We start from the raw sequence: 20,422 nt of genomic DNA, 5'->3' as shown, positions 1-20,422 counted from the left end.
CCCATGCCTTGTAATTTTTTGTTTAGTACATTAAAGTGGTTAGTAAAATCTGTAAAGAACATGAGGTTGGTAAGCTAGGCCATGTTGGTGAGTTGAGGATAGTCTTCCCCCTTTTCGTTCATAAATAGCCTAACTTCTTCTAAGCAGGCCACAAATCTCTCTAACACTCGTCCTCTGCTCAGCCACCGGACATTATTGTACATCAGTAAAGTGTTATATTGTGCCTGAACCTCATCAAGAAGGGCTTGAAATTGTCGAAAATTAAGAGCACGCGCCATGATGAAGTTCACCATTTTTGTTACATCTTTGAGGACATCGTCAAGTTTTTTGCTGCTTTCTTTGGCGCAGAGAGCCTCTTGATGTATTATGCAGTGAAATTGAATCAGTGGATGTTTTGCTTCCTTAGCAAAGAAATGAATGAATCCTGATGTTGTCCCCACCATGCTAGGTGCTCCATCGCTAGTAACTGAAACCACTTTTTCTGGACTTATGTCTAGTGATGAAAAAGCCTCCATCACAGCATTGTGGATATCTATCCCTTGTGTTCTTCCAGGCAAAGACAGCAGTTTTACCAGCTCTTCTCTCATGATGTCACCAGTAGCATAACGCAAAATGAGCGCTAGTCTTGCATGGTTAGTAATATCTGTACTTTCATCCAAGCACATGGAATAGAAGGGTGCTTTTTGTAAGTCGCAAGTAAGCTGTTGATTAACATCAGCAGCCATTCGCAGAACCCTATCTTTTGCAATATTTCTGCTTAGCGGCATCTCAGAGATGCGCTGCACAATTTTATCCTTGTTTTGGAAATCATGGAAGAGTGAATTACTCCCAGCCAAAATTGCCTTTTTGATAAAATCTCCATCAGAGAGGGGCTTACCATGTTTTGCCATGCACAGTGAAATTTGAAAGCTGGCAACTGTAAGATGATTAGTTTTTGAAAGATAGTTGCTAAAACTAAGAGACTGGGAGTGATATTTCTTTAATTTTCCTACAAGGAACTCTTTTCTTTGAGCTAAACCAAGTTCAGCAACACTGTTATGGTTGGTCTCAAAGTGACGTTTGACACTTGATGTGCGAGACACAACAATTTCATTACACATAATACACAATGCTTTCCCACTGCGTTCAATCACTCCATATGTCTCTGTCCAGGCCTCTTGGAATGGTCTTCCACTATCTGTTTTTGCTTTTTTTGCTGTACTCATTTTCTTTGTTCAAGACTTCAAGTCTACAAAAAGATAAAATTTGTATAATAAAAAAAATCTAATGAAGTGCTGTATACAAATCCGTCCCCATAAAAAAATATGTGATTGGGGAATTTTACTAATTGTAGACATCCGTTTTGGTCAAAAAATATACTGTCCGGGTGAAAACCGGACTTGTGCAACCTGAGTGTATGGGAAAAGGACTTTTATTTTTCACTAGCTGATGCCCCGGCATTGCACGGGTATTTAATTATAGCAATAACACTGTAAATGGATTCAAATAAAGATACTTTATAGTGGTGAATGAAATTATTTTTTTACAGCTTAATAAAAAGTACAATATTCAAATTATAATGTGAAATATTTGACAAAATGAATACAATACAACTAACGCAAAATGTGATTATAAACAACAATTTTAGTTTCACCTCCTGGAGCAAGAACATATAAATTCTTGGGTGAACCCACCCTTGAGCAAGCAACATAGAGTTGTGGGCCGCGAGACCCCCAGAACATATCACCCCAGGTAGTGAGGGATCTGCATACCAAGTTTCGTTCAAATCGGTCAAGCCGTTTTTGAATTACAGTGAGAATGGCAGCTTTTTACATTTTTTCCATTGACATGAATGGGTGAAATCTGATTTTCTGTTTGTAACTCCGCCCATGTGTGCAGGTGGGCCACGAGACCCCCAGAACATATCACCCCAGGTAGTGATGGATCTGCATACCAAGTTTCGTTCAAATCGGTCAAGCCGTTTTTGCGTGATCGCGGCACATACACACACACACACACACATACATACCTCCGATTTTATATATATAGATTATTGAAGCCTTTGTTATTTTATTATGATGTTTACAAAAGCACTGTGAAGGGCCACATATAAACTTTACTGTTTTTTGCTATATTGAGTTTTCCATAAGGTACAGCGCAGAGGATTAGTGTGTTGGTTGTTAACAGAGAGCACAGCCCTCCTCTCAGCTTACTGAACTTCTCTATGCAATCATCATAAGCAGCTTTTTTATTTCCTCAAATTTAGCATGTCCCCCATGGAAGATACAGAGGTTTTTACAGAGGAGCACATTATTAGACACATTAACATCCCCCCATATCCTCACCTCTCTAGCATGGGAGCACTAGGAACTGTTCCTGATTACAGATGTCACATGTAGAGTCACACTACAGCCTCACTGAGTTCCTGTGACAGACTCAGTGTGAAGCTTCTCTTCCTCCCCCCACTTCCCCCTCACACACTGCCTGGCTCATAGGATACTAAGGGGAAGACAGGCAGGCTAAACATCCACTCACAGGACTGCAGCCAGCACAGGAGGATGGGCCGCGGCCCACCGGGACAATGCCCGGTCCTCCCAATGGCCAGTCCGGCCCTGTTGCCAGGTGAGCTGCAAAGCAGACACCGGCACACTCGCCTCCCGCAGCGCCGCATATCTTAATTGCGGACTAGAGAGTTGCGCGGGGACAGAAATCCCACCCGTCCCCGCCAAAGTCTCACCCGTCCCCGTGAGGAATCCCACCCGTCCCCTTGAGGAATCCCTCTGTCCCCGTGAGGAATCCCTCCGTCCCCACCCGTCCCCGCGAGGAATGTCTTCCGTCCCCGCCCGTCCCTATAAACTTCAGACATAGTTATTTCATTTAATTATGCTACTGAATTAAAGGCTCTGGTAGAAACCCATTTACAAATAAGCAAAAAGACTTTATTAATTTGGAAATATTAATTGGGAAGAATACACACTTTGTAAACGGGTTTCTACCAGAGCCTCTTTTGTTTATAAATTTTTATCAACACAACTAATATACTACTTTATCCTGAAGCAAAAAAAAAGAAAAAAAGAAATAGAATTCTTTTCCTACTTTTGTTGCCTGGTTTCTGCTTTTCTCATGTTCTCATTCAGTTCCTTCCATCCACTGTCTCTCTTCCTTCTGCGTCTTCCATTTGCTCGGTTACTGTGCCTCTCCCTTTCTCCCCCCTTCCAAATTGGTCTGGCACCCATCTTCTTCCCTCCGCTCCCCCCATAGTCTGGCATCTCTGTCTTCTTCCCTGCCAGCGTCTTCTCCCCACTCTCTCTTCCCCATTTCCTTTCAGCGTCCTTCTCCCCCCCATCTTCCCCATGTCCTGTCAGCATCCTTCTCCCCCCTCTGTCTTCCCCATGGCCTTTCAGCGTCCTTCTCCACCCCCCCCCCGTCTTCCCCATGGCCTTTCAGCGTCCTTCTCCACCCCCCCATCTTCCCCATGGCCTTTCAGCGTCCTTCTCCATCCCTTTGTCTTCCCCATGTGCTTTCAGCGTCCTTCTCCCCCCCCCGTCTTCCCCATGTCCTGTCAGCGTCCTTCTCCCCCTTCTGTCTTCCACAAATGCTTTCAGTGTCCTTCCCCCCCACCCCGTCTTCCCCATGGCCTTTCAGCGTCCTTCTCCACCCCTTTGTCTTCCCCAGTGCTTTCAGCGTCCTTCTCCCCCCTCCTTCTCTCCCGCCCCGGGTGCAGCACAGCCAGCCAGGTCCCCTTACTTTTGTGGCGTTTCCAATACCGACCGACAACAGCCCCGGCCTGACAAACCTCCCTGCCTTTATCCGCGAATCTAAATTTCCTTCTTACAGCTGCTGTAAGAAGGTAATTTAGATTCGCGGTTAAGGGCAGGGAGGTTTGTCGGACCAGGGCTGTTGTCGGTCGGTCGGGGAAACGCCACAAAAGTAAGGGGACCTGGCCGGCTGTGCTGCACCCGGGGCGGGGCGGGGCGGACCGCCCCCCTCCCTTGATAGCCACTCGAGCCACGAGGCTACTCCTCCTTACCTACCCTGCCTGCAGCACAGAGCCGAACGGAAGTCTTCCCGACGTCAGCGCTGACGTCGGAGGGAGGGAGGGCTTTGTTTAAGCCCTCCCTCCCCTCCGACATCAGCGCTGACGTCGGGAAGACTTCCGTTCGGCTCTGTGCTGCAAGCAGAGCAGGTAGGGAGACAAGCCGTGCGACTTAGTACATCCAGCCCCGCAGGAACCCCGCGACCCTCGGAGGCGTCCCCATGGGATCCCCGCGACCCTAGGGGGCGTCCCCACGGGATCCCCGTGACCCGTGCAGTTCTCTATTGCGGACCTTCCCGCGTGCCAGCTGCAAGGCCTTCGCGTTCCACAGCTGGCACGCGTGCCATAGGTTCGCCATCGCTGCCCTAGGTCATGATAAAACAATTACAAACCATCCAAAACACAGCCCTCAGACTGATCTACTCCCTAAACAAATATTGCATACCTAGATACACACTTGCTCCCAATATAAGCACAAATATTATTCAAATTTTATTGCCTATTAGTGCTGCCTGATTCGAATCGATTCACCGATTCATTTAGGGTGAATCAGTTCAAATCGATTCAAAAACAAAACAAAAAAACGGCCTCCCAATTCAACGACTGACCCTCAAGCAGGATCGGCAGCGCTGCATCTTGCTGGCCGGCCGCTGTCACTCCTGCTTTAGAGGGCGAATGGGGAGTATCAGTTGGGAAGTGCTTCTGTCCGACTTCCCCCCTGGCATCCCGGCATCTATTTATGTCATTTCAGCAGCCTGGATAAGATCGCTAGTGCTAGCGATCTTTGCAACCTGCCATCGGGTCTTCCGAGCTGCCTTTTCTCTGCCGCAGTCCTGCCCCTCCTCTGACATCAGTAATTTAAGGCTTCCATAGGCACACAGAATACAAGACATTTGTCACCAGGTCCAGTGCTGCATAAAAGGGTAAGTTAGGAGGATAGGAATTTTTTAGTTTGTTTCTTTCTTTCTTTTTCAAACCTCCAGTGGCAAGCACATATGTCCCTATTCTTCTGCACCTACATTTCTGTGCATAAATATCAGATATGAAAATATGCTTATGGCAAGTTTTATACACATAGATTAATAAACCTGAAATTCTTTTTTTTCTTTTTGCAATGTCTAATGCCAATAATCTACAAGGTTGCTGCAACCAATAAACTTACAGCAGGTTTTTGTCCTGTCTGTTCAAAGTAGATTGTAAGCTCTTCTGAGCAGGGACTGTCTATTGAATGTTAAATGTACAGAGCTGCGTATGCCTTTCAGCGCTATAGAAATGATAAATAGTAGTAGTAGTAGTAGTTTTTACGTTTGGTTTGTTTGATCCTGATCAAAACAAGTAACATGGGTATTGTGGAACCAAATCAATTGAAAACTCTTTAGATAGCAGTTTTCCACATTTACTTTGGTGACAACATCTGTGCTTTTCGTGGAGCAGAAGATGGCGAGAATTGACAGGGAGAACAGGGCAACTAAGGAGTGGAAGGAAGGAGAGAGGAATGCCAGACAATGAGGCTATGTAGCAGACAGCCCAGATAGGGCATATATCACTCAATGGCAGCACTGAACAGGATGCCAGAGGGCCATGTGATGTGTGTCTACTGGTTGTGCACAAGGGCAATCCTGTCTCTGTATGAAGAATAAAGAACGATACTTATCCAGCGACCGCTTGAAGGCATGCCATACCATGGTTAGCAAATTTACTGGGCATCTCACAATTTCTTGGCACAGTTTATTCCTGAATCTAGTAGCATGAACCAATCGTCTATTTTCAGGCCCTTACATTAAGTATTTACTGAAAGCCCTGACAAAGCATGTTTGTCACTATATACAGGTCTCAGAGCAACAGGCACAGTGGCTGGGGTTGAAATGAGAATTTTGCAGTGTTTATGGAATGCCAAATGTGTTGGGTGCCCTAGATTGCACCCATGTAGCTCTGACACCTCCAGCAGTTAGAGAAGCAGCATTCCACAACAGGAAGCAATTCTACTTGCTGAATTTCCAGGTTGTTCATGATGTGAGAATGAAGATGAGTACAGTGGTGAAGGTCCCAGGGAGCTGCCATGATTCATACATTTTCTTAATCTCTGTGATAGGGCTCAGTTTCGAGGAGGGAAAATTTGAAGGTGGCTGCTATTGGATAAGCAGTCCTTTTCTGGTTGGGGTCCATTTGGTAGCTTGATGTAGGATAGGGAAATACACATTGCAATATAAGGTTGCTCATAGGGAAGGGATGTCATGGATTGTGAATAAGAGGGTAGGTTGACTGTTACATGTTTGGGAATCGGTCAAAAATGGGATTGTGTAGGGGGGAGGTTCCTTATCACATGCAGGTATAGACACACAGAGACTGAAGATATTGTATAGGAGATACTGACAGTAAATACTGAATGTAGATGCAAGCCATTGTTGCTGACCTACTGGCATCACTTCTTATACTAGCAAAGAGCAGATACAATGAAGTACACACTGCAACACATTTGGTTATAGAATGTATGTTTGAAGTACTCAAGAGCTGCTTCTGCTCTTCAGCTATTTCAGAATGGAAGATTAAGTATTTACATGGATTTTCTTCATTCTATTAATGCACACAGGTGTCTGTACTCTAGATAAATATCTTCTGGTCGTGAACTGTTGCAGAAGGATGTCAATCACATCTTTCAGCTCCTCCTCCTTCACCAGTGGCGTAGAGTGCCCTCCTCAGTTTGTACCAAAGCAATCAATAGCCACTATAACAGAAGAAAGCAAAAGGAAGGGCATGGGTACTTCCCCAAAACAATAGTACATTTCTGTTCTGCTCTGTAACTCATGAAAAAGAACAACAGTTAGCAGGAACTAATAAACAGAGGTGTACAAACAAACCACCCTGCTATGTGCAACTAATACAAACACATATGGATCTCAGGAATGCAATAAATGTATTGCTTTATTAGTTATATATGATTACATGCACTTCCAACCGACAGCTCTGGATTATGGATTTATCCAAGGCAGAAAGCAGGCATACTTCAACTGACAGGGCGGGCCATACAGACTCCTATGTGTATTAACAGAAAGATTATCTAGGTAAGAACATAATCTTCCATTCTGTTACATAAACATAGGAGTCTGTACCAAAGCAGTGGTGGACGCCTAGGGTGAGACAGATGAACCTGTCCGCAAGACTGAGAACTCAAAAGCGGCATCCTTCTGAGTTGCCATGTCAACTCTGTAGAATCTGGAAAAGTTATAGAGTAGACCAAGTAGCTGCTCTACAGATCTCTTCAGAGGCACTACCCTGGTCTCCACCCAGGAAGCTGCCATGCTTCTAGTCAAATGAGCTTTGAAAGAAATAGGAGGCTGTTTGCTACAGGCAACGTACGTCAACGAGCTTGCCATACAAATCCATCTGGGAATAGATGCCTTGGAAGCTGGTCTGCCTCGTCTTGACTGACAGATTAGAACAGTCAGAAAGATGAAAGTCATTGGTCCGTTCAAATACTGGAGTAAAAGTCTCCATATGTCCAGTCTCTGCGATATTTTATCTTACTTGGCTGAACCCGTACCCTGAAACTAGGGTAGACATACCTCCTGGTTAACGCGAAAGGCCGAAACAACTTTCAGTAGAAAGGAAGTTACCATGAATAAGACAATTCTTACCTATTTGATTCTGAAGTATGGTTCTCTGCACCAGAGTGCCTGCAATTCCAAGACCCTTCTTGCTGAGAACACCAGAACAGCATCTTCACCATGAGATCCAGCAGAGACACCTCTTGAATGGGCTCTTACAGAGGCTTACAAAGTCCCTTCAAAAATCTGTTCATATCTGGATGAGATGCCAGAGAAACCTTTCCCACTCAGGTTCGAAAGCATGAGAGGCCTGCCATCTGTACCTTGAGAAATGCAACTGCCAGGTCTTTCTCTAGTCCGGTCTGCAGAAAGTCAAGAATCACTGGAATTGGAGCCTTGAAAGGCTCCATATCATCTTTGGCGCACCAGAGCTGAAAAGCCTTCCAGGCTTTAGCATAGGCTGCAACAGTTGAAGGTTTTTAGTCTGGAGGAGAGTAGAAATGACTACCTCCGAATTTCCTCTGCATATTAAGGTAGAGCGCTCAATAGTCATGCAGTAAGACCAAAGCGATCTGGGTTATTCATGTGGATTGGACCCCGAGTAGCCCCTTATGAAATGGTAGCTTGATGCATCTGTCCTGTTGGAGCCTTACTAGATCCACATACCATGACTAGCAAGGCCAATCTAGGGCTACTAGGATCATAAGTACATAGGCCATGGTGGGAGTACATAAACCAGCCTGTCTTCTGGCCAGGGCTGAACCAACACATCCAACCTCGTGTTTCCGGGTTTGTCTCTTTGACTGTAGAAGCGAATTACCTTTGGGTTCTTGGCTAAAGCCATCAAATCCATCACTGGACTTCCCCAGCATTGCATAATGAGATTGAACACTCTTTAAAACAGTTTCTATTCTCCCAGGTCTAATGTATGCCTACTGAGAAAGTCAGCCTGCACATTTTCCACTCTGGCTACATGGGCTGCGTAGAGCGCCTGAAAGTGAGCTGTCCATCTGAACAATATCTGAGTCACTGAGGTACACTTTTTCACTTGAGTCACTTGGAATCCATTTTTTACTGAGTAAACAGCTGCTAAAATTCCATAGCCATAGGGTAAAGCTTGGATATAGTCTTAGCTATCCTTAAGGAGTCTTCCAGAGACTCCTATTGCTCAGCGATGAGCAAAGTGATGTCCGTGTATGCAGGGAAAATGTAGTATGGACATTTGTGCCTCTCACAACCATGCACTATGAGGTTGATGGCTGTTGAGATTCCACAGCTTCAATTCCCTGAGTGCATATGTAATAACATCAAGAACTGTAGCTGACCTGAAAAGTCGCCACACAAAGGGATGCTCTACTTTGTCGAGCGGGACTATCGACTCTTGGTCCCTGAAAGAAAACCGGAGTCCTCCTGGCAAGAAACTGCACTCTGGGAAAGTAAAGGCATAGAGACTGATTTCCAATTCTCCCATTCCTAGTTCGCATGGTCACTCAGGCAGGGCGCCAGATTCCTTAGCGGCAGAGAGCCCTTTTGAGGAGGAAACTAGGAGAGGTCACATGCATGCCCTGGCCCAAAAGACATCATCGTGAAATAGGGACTTTGAACACCTTGGACCCACAATGGTTCACCAGCCCTGGAGGACATGGATGGGGACAAGCTCAAAGCTCTTATCCCTCCCTTGTGCACACTGTGCCGTGCGGTATAAGGATGTTCCTCCACCAGGCATCCAGCACAAATTTTATAAGAAATGCTGTTCTCACACCCTGTCAATTGTGCCCCGTCAATAGTGCCTTCCATCCCTGTCAATTGTGATCAAAATCAAAGGGTTTTGATGCAGATAGAGGCTTTTGAAAAAAGATCGACTGAAATCCAAGATGGCCACCACCAGTAAATTTGTGCCAAAACAGCCCATGAAGATTTATTTGAAAAACCAGAAATACAGAAAAGGGGTTTTGGATGTGAGAGACCTAAACCCAAACCCCAGAAACCTTTCAAAATTGCCTCAGATACTTCCAAATCCAACTCCAAACCAAGAACTCTTCGGGCTGCCAGTTGGACCGATACCAACCGAGACTACCACCCCTATGGGACCTCAAAGCATGATGGGATGGGTAGATCATGCAGCCGGTGCCCTGATACCCTATGGGTTCTTACATAGGGTACCCACAGCCTGTGTTCAAGTCACTGAGAACCTCAGAAGGCAAGCCAGCTCCCATGGGAACAATGGGAACAACAAAACAAAACAAAAATCCCTCTTTTTGTAAAAACAAAACCAAAAAAACCCTCCTTTTGTAATTTTCTTTGATTGTCTCATTTGCCTCCATTATTGTATTTCTATCCCACTTCCCGCACTGGTCCTGTCTGTCTTGAAAGTCATGTATTTGCTACATGAACTTTTGTTCCCCTGTATATTGTTATAAACTGTTTTTAGAATTGAGCATCACCTTGAATATATGATTAGGCAATCAATCAAATTTGAAATAATCTTGAAACTTGAAATAAACTTGAACCCTGAGCTCTGAAGTCTCACACCAGGCTGGCTCTCCAGGTCCATCCAAAGGCTTGGCCTGCAGCGCTGCAGTTCAGCTCAACAGAACCTGCATCCTTTCACAGGTAGAGAATCAAGGCACTGCAGCTTCAGGACAAACAAACTTAAGGCCAAAAAGAAACTAAGCAGAGCAGAGACACCTCTGTACAGTTCGCTTGCAGAAGGAAAACTGGAGGGGGGCATTGTGCTCCACCTCTATGTGGGAGGTGCTCAAAACTGTAAGTATTCACACTTCTGCAATTCCCAATTCACGAGAATGGATTGATCACCATACGTACAGACTGCTGAGCAGATGCAACAGAAATACACATACACACACAATTTTCTCAGGGTAGGTAAGTTTCTGCAAGAACATTTGTGCACTGTTACAGATAATTGTATGAGACGGTTTTGTAAAGGTACTCAGATGCCTATGCTGTCTTCATAAAATATCCAAAATCAAACTCAGGGAATATAAATCTATTATTTGGTGGATCCAAATGATGAACAGTTCAAGTATATAAATAACCAATCCCCTCCCTATATCTTTTTAAACTTAATATATTATATGTGAACTAATTTCAGAAGTGCGCAGAACCCGCAGGTAGGGAAGCCGAAAAAGGGGACACGCCCCAAACTGCAAACCCCCTTGGCCTATCACTGCACTTCCTCCTACACTGAAAGTTTGTTTAAATAATCTTATTATATTATTTTAATGTAATTTTCTTCTTTATAAAAAGTGCTTAGTACTTGAAATTCATGCTTGAGATTTCAATCATTTCATATGACTGCTAAAAAAAATTCATAGCCTGGTGAAGTCATTGAAGCTGACTGTGTATGACGGTACTATCAGGTTCTGACGCGTTTCGCCCTCGCGGGCTGCCTCAGAGAACCCACCACTTCTTGTGACAACCAAGAGGACTATTGCTTCTCCTTTAACAAACAAAGAAATATAATGTTTTAAAATATACTACTACTTGCTGTTAGTTGTTCACAAGCTTCCATGACACTGCTGGAGAGTACCTTCGGTTCTGAAGTGCTGAATTTCCTGTTCTGCTACATCACTCTCTCCTTAGCCAATTAAACCTAATGTAGAAAAACGCCCACCACTTGACCTCTCGAGCGAGACCGAGGGGGGTAACTGTTTGCCAATAATAAATCCAAGATTGTCCCTTTTTCCAGAGGTAAGCTTGTATATTACCACCACGCTGCAGTTTGAGGCATTCTAACACTACATATTTCAAGTCATCCACTGTATGCTGCTTTTCCTGCCAATGAATTGTTAGTGGACCTGCTGGATCCCCCCGTTGGATTTTACTGAGATGTTCCACAATCCTTACCCTGATACTTCTTACTGTGTGACCTATATAATACAGTTGACAAGGGCACTCAATGAGGTAAACCACCCCCACTGATTCAGTCAGTTCTGTGTTGTAGATGACGAGAACATCCCAAATGGGAATGAACAACTGTACTTGTTATTAATGCATGCTTGCACACAGTGTGGTGTCAACACTGAACATGTGCCTTCACAGCACCACACTCCTGTGGCACTTGTTTCAAAAACTGAGATCTGGACACCAGCTCACGAATGTTTTTACCCTGAGAGTAGATAAACCAGGGTGGGTTCTTAAATTCCTCATGAGCCTGTAGTATGTACCAGTGCCTTTGAATGATTTCCTTGATCTGAAACGCTCGGAAAGAATAGGGTAATACACACACCATAGATGACACTTGGGGTCTTTCGCTCCTCAGCAGCAGATGTTCTCTCTGGGCATATAGCGCCAGCTTGATGACTTTGTCCAGGTAGCCTCAGTCTGCAAATCGTTGTCACAAATCATGAGCCTGTATCTTAAATTCAACTGTGGTAGAACATAAACGGCGCAGTCGCAAGAACTGCTCCACTGGTAAATTAGATTTCAAATGCTGGGGGTGGTAACTGTCAAACCTGAGAAGGTTATTCCTGTCAGTGCCCTTACAGTACAAGGATACAACAAATTCCTCTCCTCCTCCCACCAAACTGATGGAAATATCCAGAAACGATATTGTATGCTTGTCCTGAGACAATGTAAATTGCAAATTGGGATCACACTGATTTAACTCCTGTATAAATAAATGCAAGGAATCTCCAGAAGCTGTCCACACCAGGAAGATGTCATCTATGAAGCGCTTCCACAGCCACACACCATGGAAGAACTGAGATGTATAGACAAATCTGTCCTCAAAATTGCTGATATAGAGACACACCATCATGGGAGCCATGGTGGCCCCCATGGTGGTGCCCTTTATTTGCACAAAGTACATATCATCAAACTGGAAGTAATTTTTTCCAAGTGCAAGGTCTGCAAGAGTTAATAAAAAGTCAACCCTGGCCTTTGGTAAGGGTAAAGACAACAGATGTTCTTGGATAACCATGATTGCAGATTGTTGAGGTATGTTGGTATATAAAGCTTTGATATCCAGTGTTGCTAAAAATCGCTCCCTCAGGGATAGCATCCTGCCCCTCCAACAGGCTCAACATATCTGTGCTGTCTTGAATACAAGACCTAGCTTTTTTAACTTCTCCCTTCAGATGAAAATCCACAAAGTCGGACAGCGGCTCCAAAAAGCACAGTTACTTACCGTAACAGGTGTTATCCAGGGACAGCAGGCAGATATTCCCACACATGGGTGACGTCACCGACGGAGCCCCGCAGCGGACAGCCTCGAAAGCATCTTGCTTGAAGATCTCGAGCTTTCGATTGCTGCATCGCGCATGCGCGCGTGCCTTCCCGCCCAAACTAGGGGGCGCATCTCCTGAGAGGATCCTCAGTTCAGATACCAAGCTAAGAAGCCAACCAGGGGAGGTGGGAGGGTTGTGGGAATATCTGCCTGCTGTCCCTGGATAACACCTGTTACGGTAAGTAACTGTGCTTTATCCCAGGACAAGCAGGCAGCATATTCCCACACATGGGTGACCTCCAAGCTAAATCAAAAGGGAGGAGGGAAGTTGGCAATTTAAGAGAAAAGATTCTGTAAAACAGATTGGCCAAAATGGCCATCCCTCCTGGATAAAGTATCCAGACAATAATGAGAAGTAAAAGTGTGAACCGAGGACCAAGTGGCAGCTTTACAAATTTCCTCAATAGGAGTTGATCTGAGGAAAGCAACAGAAGCCGCCATAGCCCTGACTTTATGGCCCGTTACTCGACTCTGTAGAGGAAGACCAGCCTGAGCATAACAGAAAGAAATACATGCAGCCATCCAGTTGGAGATAGTACGCTTCGAGACGGGATGACCCAATCTATTTGGATCAAAAGAAATAAAAAGTTGAGGAGAATTTCTGTGAGGTTGAGTACGTTGAAGATAGAAAGCCAACGTACGTTTACAATCCAAAGTATGCAAAGCCGCCTCACCAGAGTGAGAATGTGGCTTAGGAAAAAATACTGGTAGAACAATAGATTGATTGATATGAAAATCAGACACTACCTTAGGTAAGAATTTGGGATGCGTACGGAGCACCACCTTGTCATGGTGAAAAACAGTAAAAGGTGGATCCGAAACCAAAGCTTGTAACTCACTAACTCGACGAGCCGAAGTGAGAGCAATCAAGAAAACAGTTTTCCAAGTAAGATATCGAAAATGAGCCAAGTCAATAGGTTCAAAAGGAGGCTTCATCAATTGAGCCAAGACCACATTAAGATCCCATACCACAGGAGGTGGTTTGACAGGTGGATGGAGATTAAAAAGACCCTTCATAAAACGAGAAACTAGAGGGTGTGCCGAAAGTGATTTCCCCTCTAAAGGCTGATGGAAAGCAGCAATTGCACTAAGATGAACTCTAATAGATGTGGATTGAAGACCTGACTGGGATAGATGAAGTAAATAATCCAAAACGGAAGCCAAAGAAGAAGAAGTTGGCTGAAGATTATGAGTGGAACACCAAGAAGAGAATCTGGTCCACTTCTGACTATAACATTGACGAGTGGACGGTTTTCTGGAAGCCAGAAATACATCCTGAACAGACTGAGAAAATTCAGCAGAATCCATCAGGTAGAAAGGAACCATGCTGTCAAATGAAGAGACTGCAGGTTTGGATGAAGTAAGGATCCCTGACTCTGAGTGAGCAGAGAAGGAAAAACTGGCAGAAGAAGAGGTTCCTTGATGCTGAGTTGCAGAAGAAGAGAGAACCAATGTTGTCGGGGCCACCGAGGTGCTATTAGAATCATTGTGGCATGATCCGACTTCAACTTGACAAGAGTTTTGAGAATCAGAGGAAAAGGAGGAAAGGCGTAAAGGAACTGATTCCTCCAGTCTAGTAGAAAAGCATCCGCCTCGAGACGAAGAGGGGAGAAGATGCGGGAACAAAACAGAGGAAGTTTGAAGTTGTTGGGTGACGCAAAAAGATCCACCCGAGGAGTCCCCCATCGATTGAATACTTGACGAAGTGTGGGGGAGTTGATCGTCCATTCGTGAGGTTGAAGCAGACGACTCAATTTGTCTGCAAGGCAATTCTGAATACCCTGAATATAAACGGCTCGAAGAAAGATGTTGTGTGAAATCGCCCAATGCCACAACTTCAGAGCTTCCTGACACAGAGGATGGGAACCCGTCCCGCCCTGTTTGTTGACATAATACATTGCTACTTGATTGTCCGTTCGAACAAGGACTACTTGGTCGTGAAGGATGTGAAGGAAAGCTTTGAGAGCAAGAAATATCGCTCTGAGTTCCAACAGATTGATATGACATCGACGATCTGTGGCCGTCCATAACCCTTGCGTACGGAGACCATCTACGTGGGCTCCCCATGCGTACTCGGACGAATCTGTTGTGAGAACTTTCTGATGAGGGAGATGGTGAAACAGCAAACCTCTGGAAAGATTTGAAGAGAGCATCCACCAGCGGAGAGACTTCTTTAAAGAAGGTGTCACCGTTATATGGCGAGAAGGTGGATCTAGAGCTTGTTGCCATTGGGATGCCAGAGTCCACTGAGGGATGCGAAGATGTAGTCTTGCTAAAGGAGTCACATGTACTGTAGATGCCATGTGACCGAGAAGGACCATCATATGACGCGCCCTGATAGTTGATAGGGAAGCTACATGATGACAAAGGTTTAAGAGAGTATTCTGTCGGTTGAGAGGAAGAAAAGCTCTCATGCGGACAGAATCCAACACCGCCCCAATAAATTGGATCGATCGAGTTGGAACTAACTGAGATTTTGGAAAGTTGATATGGAACCCCAGACTTTGAAGAAAAGAAATAGTCTGAAGGGTCGCTTGCGTAACCCCTGTAAGAGAAGGAGCTTTTATAAGCCAATCGTCGAGGTAAGGAAAAACTTGCAATCCCTGGGCTCGAAGGGCCGCGGCTACCACAACCAGACACTTGGTGAAAACCCGAGGGGAGGTTGCTAAGCCAAATGGAAGAACCCTGTATTGAAGGTGAAGGTTCCCCACCTTGAACCTGAGATATTTGCGAAAGTTTGGATGAATAGGAATGTGAGTATAAGCCTCTTTGAGATCCAGTGAGCACATCCAATCCCCTTGATCCATGAGGGAGTACAGAATCGGGAGAGAGAGCATGCAAAATTTTTCTTTGACTAGAAATTTGTTGAGAGCTCGGAGATCCAGAATAGGTCGCAAATCCCCCGTCTTCTTTGGAACCAGGAAGTATCTGGAATAAAACCCCTGGTTGTGTTCGAGAGGAGGAATTTCCTCCACTGCTCGAAGGAGAAGAAGAGCCCGAGCCTCCCGAAGAAGAAGGGGAAGTTGCGAGGAACTGGAAAGACACTCTCTTGGAGGGTGATCTGGAGGCACCTGAAGCAGGCGCAGAGAGTATCCCTCGCGGATGATCGTAAGGACCCAAAGGTCCGATGTAATGGTTTCCCAGACAGATGAAAAAAGGGAAAGGCGACCTCCGATGGGTAGGGAGGAATTTGGATGTAAAGAGGTTGGAATGCTCATCACTGGACCGTCAAAAAGACGGAGCTGTTTTGGTTGGAGCAGGTGTCTGGGGCTTTTGAGGACGTTGTTGTTGTGGCCGTCTAGGTGGAGGCCTAGAAAAAGCCGGTGTGGACTTCATGGGGTAACGACGAGCTGGAGGTCTGTAAGCTCTAGTCACAGAAGGTTTTGGTTTCGGACGAAGCAGAGAGGCGAAGGAGCGCTCATGCTCAGAAAGCCTTTTAGTAGCTGCTTCAATAGAGTCATCAAAGAGCTCAGAACCTTGACACGGCAGGTTTGCTAAACGATCTTGTAAATTGGGATCCATATCTACAATCCTGAGCCATGCAAGACGTCTCATAGCCACTGCAAATGCCGAGACTCTGGAGGATAGCTCAAAAGCATCGTAAGATGCCTGCAACATGAATAGACGTAACTGAGATAGAGATTGAATAATATGTTTATATTCAGAAAGGCGTTCTTTGGGCCAGTCTGGGCAAAACGATGACAACTGCTTCAAAAAATGGTTAAAATATGAAGTAAAGACATAGTTGTAATTCAAAATTCTATTTGTCATCATAGAATTTTGATAAAGTCTGCGCCCAAACTTGTCCATAGTTCGCCCTTCGCGTCCTGGTGGAACTGTTGCAGACACCTTAGATGGGTGAGCCTTCTTCAGGGAGGATTCCACCACTAGAGATTGATGAGAAAGTTGAGATTTCTCAAACCCTTTACATGGAACAGTACGATACCGAGACTCCAGCTTCGATGGAATAGCTGTCACAGAATAAGGAGTCTCCATGTTACGTAGAAACGTCTGCTTCAGCACCGGTGTCATGGGTAGACGTAAGGTCTCCTTAGGAGGATGAGAAAGTTCCATATCCGCCAGATATTCAGGCGTGTATTTTGAATCGGAACGTAAATCAATATTAAGAGCCTGCCCCATGTCGAAGACAAATTTAGCAAAGGAAGCAGACTTCGAGGTCGAGGCTTCCTCAGGAGAAACAGAACGAGAACGATGTGTCACTGAAAAAGATGGAGAAGCCTCGCGTGAATACTGAGATACAGGCTCAGATTCAAGATGTAAAGTGATGGAAGATGTTCCACTGCCTGTCAGAGGAGGAGTGGCTGAATGTTTCCGCTTAAGGCTCCGAGTCGGAGAGGTGCGCGGAGTACGAGGCTTACTAAGAGGAGATTTTTCTCGAGACAAATGCCTCGAAGGTGGTGTCCTCGACCTCGAATGCCTCGATGAAATTGAAGAGGCAATGGTAGTATGAGCTTTGGAAGTAAGATCAGAATGCTTCGAGCTCTTTGTAGAGGTAAGCTTCGAAGACCGAGACCTGTGTTTGGATCGAGGTAATGTTTGCTTAGCTCCATGTTCAGACGAGGAGTCTGACGAGGAAACCCTGGATCGAGACCTGCGACGAGGAGATCGCCGAGAGGGTACCGATTTATGCTCAGGCTGGTGTTGCGCAGACAGAGTCGAGACCGGTACCAACTGAGCCACTATTGAGGAAATTTGCGTAGTCAGAATTGACTTCAGCATATCCTCAAACATGGGGACGGAGACCAAAGGACTCGGAGTCACAGGAGGTCTCGTGCGTTCCAAGGAGGGCGACCTCGATCGAGAGTATTCCCTGGACTTGGAAGCACGTTTTGAAGGTCTGGAAGACGGAGTCAAACCTGGGGCCCCAGGCTGAATGGAGGTAGACTCTGTCGGCTTCTTAGAGATGGTACCTGAAAAGGAAGCAGGAGACTTACCCCCCAATCCAGGCTTCGAGGACATCGTCGAGGCCTTCGAGGCCGAGGACCCGGAGGTCTTCGAGGCCGAGGCCTGTCGAGGAGGCGAGGTCGAGGTTTTAGTACTCGAGGTTGGACCCGGAGTCGAGGATTTTACAGATGCCTCGACCGAGGCCACAGCTTTTTCAGGCTCCATACGAGGAAAAAGCTCCAAAAATCTGTCGCAGCGGCGTTTAAAAGCACGAGGTTGAAGAGTGAGGCAGCGAATACAATCTTCGGGGCGATGAGTCGACCCGAGACAGATCATACACCGACTATGTGGATCAGTGATGGAAATAGTTCTACCGCACTGATAACACCTTTTAAACCCGGTAACAGGCCGGGACATAGATAGGACAAAGTCCGTGTCGAGAACGGAGAAGAGAGGCCTAGGCCTCAATCTTCCAACCCGACGCTAAAGAAAAACAAAAAGATGTATCTTTTTTTTTTTTTTTTTTTAGAAATAAAATAGAAGTAGAAATAGAAGTAGAATTACGAACACAGCGACCGAAAACAATAAAGAGTACTCAGCCGCGGTGAAGAGAAGGCACAACGCTACGGGAACCAAGTCGACAAGTCTTCTCGGCTCCGCGGAAAACGTTGAACTGAGGATCCTCTCAGGAGATGCGCCCCCTAGTTTGGGCGGGAAGGCACGCGCGCATGCGCGATGCAGCAATCGAAAGCTCGAGATCTTCAAGCAAGATGCTTTCGAGGCTGTCCGCTGCGGGGCTCCGTCGGTGACGTCACCCATGTGTGGGAATATGCTGCCTGCTTGTCCTGGGATAATTCTACTTTTGGATCAGAGGTGTTCATCACCACAACTCCGCCCCCCTTATCAGCCGATCATATTACATTAAAATAATATAGTTAGATTATTTAAACAGACTTTCAGTATAGGAGGAAGTGCAGTGATAGGCCAAGGGGGTTTGCAGTTTGGGGCATGTCCCCTTTTGCGGCTTCCCTATCTGCAGGTTCTGAGCACTTTCTGAAGTTAGTTCACATATAATGTATTAAGTTTAAAAGGATATAGGGAGGAAGTCTTCATATTTGGGGGCATTTTTTATAGGCACCCTATTAAATATTTATGCAGGGCAATTTGTATGCTAGGTTGTCAATGTGAAGAGGCACATATGTTGTACCTGTTTAAGAAAGGCAGAAAGGCATTTGTGCTAAGTGGTCTATTCAGATTGGTTGGAGAGAATATAGGTAACCACTTTCAAAGAAACCACTACCAACCAAAATATTATATATCTATATATATATATATATATAGAGAGAGAGAGAGAGAGATAGATATAGATAGAATGTGGGATATTCCAACACCAAAACTTATAATCTTGATTGAGCCTAATTTTTTTTTTTTGAACCATACATTTTATCTATTTAAATAAAGTAGTGTATTCACGAAAATTGGTTTCCATATTATTAAAACATTTTAAGTACTTATCTTATAAAAGCATCGTGTGTGCTTCTTTGCCTTTATAAAACACCCTTCCTAAAAATTTCTGCACAGTTACAGACAGGCAGAATTTTTTCAAACAAATTTGTGTGGGCCCAATTTATAACAGCTACTTGTATCTCATAACTCTGCCCCAGAAATGCCTACATGTGCAGTATACCACATAAAAGCACACACTATCCCCTCATAAATATAAGCGCCATCTGCATGCCAGGAATATAGAATTCTATTCTCTGATGCGTTTAAAAGGGAGCCTCATCCATACATTCGTCCCCTTATGCATTTAGGGGCTAACCGGTATACTATAACTCACTTAAACTGAAAATGCAGAGGGGACATGTATATAGGTAAGACTCCCACTTGCACGTATCAATTTGTAACTGTAAGTTACACAAACACATTTATGCATACTATTGACATACTGTAAATGGTCCTATTAGTATTCTATAATGGAATCTGGAGGGCATTTGGGATGCTATTATAGAACTGACACTCAGCATATAGCATCTACATCAAGTTTCAAGTTTATTTAAATTTGATAAATCACTTATTACATACTAAGCGAGTAACAGTAAAGTATAAGATAGATCTAGAGTTCATTATACAGCTTTAAAAGGGGTTAAAAACAGACTGACAAAACAGACAGACTCAGATACATAAGGGAAGGAAAAAAGAAAGGGAGACAGTTACAAAATTAATATTATTCAATTGAAAAGAAAAGAAAGAGCCAAATAAGGAGAGAACACGAGGAGTGGGATTAAGATTATTAAAAATGGATTATTTAAAGATTAAATGCGTCTTTAAAGAGAAAAGTTTTTAAATTATTTTTGAATCTGCTGAGATCTTTAACTTCTCTTATATATAAAGGCAGGGCGTTTTAAAGGGGCCATTACTGAATATATATCGTGACGTCTGGTTCCAATAATTAGCAACCCCTGAGTTGTGGATCGGAGAGAACGTGTCGTGTTGTATGGGATTAGTAACCAATCTATAAATTGAGGTTCGTTGATAGTGTTTTAAATACTAAAAGCAATATTTTATAGGTTATACATTGATTAATGGGAAGCCAATGTGAGTCTATCAAAAAGGGAGTTACATGATCAAATTTTTTTCCATTATGAATAATTTTAATTGCAGTATTTTGAATTATTTGTAAACGTTTCTTTTCCTTTTGAGTGATGT

At 44.5% G+C, this 20,422-nt stretch overlaps 1 protein-coding gene across 3 annotated transcripts in view; it reads right to left on the bottom strand.

Annotated features, from left to right (window-relative positions):
• Window positions 1–20,422, bottom strand: part of MRPL11 (mitochondrial ribosomal protein L11) — an 81,914-nt gene that overhangs the window by 30,319 nt on the left and 31,173 nt on the right. The gene's annotated exons all lie outside the window — the stretch shown is intronic.

The sequence above is a fragment of the Geotrypetes seraphini genome, chromosome 8 (genome assembly GCF_902459505.1).
Source record: "Geotrypetes seraphini chromosome 8, aGeoSer1.1, whole genome shotgun sequence".
Classification (NCBI taxonomy): Eukaryota; Metazoa; Chordata; class Amphibia; order Gymnophiona; family Dermophiidae; genus Geotrypetes; species Geotrypetes seraphini.
The sequence above is the reverse complement of the archived record's forward strand: the minus strand, read 5'-3'. Positions and strand labels throughout refer to the sequence as shown.